This window comes from Cricetulus griseus (assembly GCF_003668045.3).
Source record: "Cricetulus griseus strain 17A/GY chromosome 1 unlocalized genomic scaffold, alternate assembly CriGri-PICRH-1.0 chr1_1, whole genome shotgun sequence".
NCBI lineage: Eukaryota > Metazoa > Chordata > Mammalia > Rodentia > Cricetidae > Cricetulus > Cricetulus griseus.
In genome coordinates this window covers 150,972,010-150,974,429 of record NW_023276807.1, presented here as the reverse complement: position 1 = coordinate 150,974,429, position 2,420 = coordinate 150,972,010, and the positions used below count along the sequence as shown (strand labels likewise).

Below are 2,420 nucleotides of genomic sequence, written 5' to 3'. Positions count from 1 at the left end.
TTGAAAAAAATTAGAAAATGGCAGTTAATAAAGGGCACAAACAAATCAACAGGAACATACTAGTGGAAAACAGAGAATATAAAACTAAAAATGCCACTGGCTTCTTTAATTGGTTAAGAGCAAAAAATGTAATACGCAGGTCTATTTTAACAAAAAGCTATTTTGTATTTTTTTAAAAATAATTCTCCCAAGTCAAATCTATATACACACCCACAAAAATGGCGAGTAAAGGAAAGCTGGCATACATAAGAAGTTTTATCCTGGATTGAAGGAAATTGCTGCTGAAGCAGGGATTAACACAAAGTCAGCAACAAGTTAACAATACCCAGGCCCCAAGGCAAGGCCTGGCTCTATAGTCCAGGATGGCGCCAAACTCATCCCCCATTCCTCAGCCTTCCACGAGCTGGCATTGTAGGTGAATACCATGCCCAGCAAAGTCAGCAGTTCCTAAGAACTAAGTGTTCAAACACTGCATGGCACAAAGCTATACTAAATAAAGTACTATTAAGTACAAAGGAAAAAGTACGCTTGGCTTTTACAAAAATGCTTCTTAAGGAAAACAACACCATCAACAAAAACCCTTCTCAGCAGACCATGGAGGCTACAGCTAGCCATCGAAGATATAACTTTGCATTTCTTGCTAGGAAATTCTCTTTACCCAGAACGGACTAAACAGGGCTTTTTTTTTTTTTTTTTTTTTTTAAACAAAGCAAAACAAAACAAAATTTTATACTTGATCAAGTTTAAGCTTTCTGTTTCTTCTCTACCCACCAGTAACTGGTACGATCCAGCGGAAAGACAGATTTTGGAATTGGCTATTTTATTTTTCTTTCTGTGGCGAGACTGTTGTGGAGCCTGGAGATTTCAGGTCCAGTGACCCGTGTCCCGCTGTGATCAAAGAAATTAGCAATGGGCTTCGTGAACTCGGCTTCCCGCTGATGCTTTGTTCTTCCACTGATGAAGGTCAACTTCAGGGTGTATTTATCATCAAACCTTTTGAGACTGGAGGAGAGTTGCCAAATATCATCAGGATCCATTCCTGTAGGATCTTTTCTGTGTGCCACAAGAAAGATGCTCTTCTCCTTATATGAGGTGTAAACGGTCAGAATCCCCACCATCACAAAATAGGATATGACACACAAAGCCAAAAGGCTTGGAGTCTGGGAAGGGGAGCATGGAATCCCAAATCAAAGCCACTATAGCAAAGAAGCAGGAGATGGTACAGACGGTGAGGCGACCCTCAATTAGACCAAAGTTTTCCACATACTTGTATTTTTCCAGGAGTACCTTTTTGGCGGAATCAACCAAAGAGTTTTTCATAGCTGATCCATCCAACTTACCATTTTTTACAGGCTTATCTTCCACTTATCCAACAAACCACTGCAGCTCCTGCTTGTCCAGCAGCTGGGGCCGCCGCCAACCCCACTACTGCCTCCTCCATCATCGCAGCTTCTCCTGCCTTGTGACACGGCCGCCATCTTGCCTCTGAATTTCAGAGAGTTTTCAAAACAACTTAGAAATATAAAATCCAGCCTGCTCTCAGAGAAGAAAGTTAACCACCAATCAAGCTAAAACCTTGCCATCTGCAAGGTGACCTGCCTGTGTGATACACTGGTGCAGTAGTGTTAAAAAAAAAAAAAAAGCTGTGGGAGTAACCAACCTGCTGATTGGATTAAAGGCTCACTCAGTGAGATAGAACCCATGGCTGACACTGTCTTGGTGGACTTGAACATTACTATGCAAATAGTTCATAGAATTTACATTTTGCTAAGTGCCACAGTTTCCTTTTGTTACTTCTACCCCATGATTACCACCTGTGCCCATTTGTTTCAATGGAAAGCCCTCTCCTCCTCCTCCTGGTTTAGAGTTAGTCTACACTGAAAACTTGTCTATAATACTAAACATATAATACAGATTTATCAGCCATCTGTGCTAATACAAATGAAGTTTGTATTTCTATTTCCTCAAGTAAAAAATGCAGACGGGCATTTTTCCTTTCCTATTCTTTGAAAATATTGAAACCATCCAAAAAAAAGCAAAAACAAAAACAAAAACAAAAACAAATTAATACAGTTAATATGGAAACCAGAATGGAGGTTCCTTAGTAAATAAAAATAGAACTACATAGTGACCCAGGTCTTCCACTCCTGGGAATCTATCTAACAGACTTCCATAAGTGACTATGGAGTCATTTCCCCAGCCACATTTATTGCTGCTTTATTTATGAGGTCAAGGAAATTGAACCCATTTAGCTATCCATCCACAGGATAGATAATGAAAATGTGTTACATATGCAAAATGAAACATCAGCTGCAAAAAATATTAAATCATGAAATTTACAAGAAAATGGGTGAACTTGGAAAGTATAGCATTAAGCAAGGTGACCCAAATTCAGAAAGATTAAAACTTCATAGCCGGGC

At 39.5% G+C, this 2,420-nt stretch overlaps 1 pseudogene; it reads right to left on the bottom strand.

The window, feature by feature from the left end:
- Window positions 1-815: 815 nt before the first annotated feature.
- On the bottom strand, window positions 816-1,478 carry LOC100761214 (annotated as a pseudogene).
- Window positions 1,479-2,420: the final 942 nt, after the last annotated feature.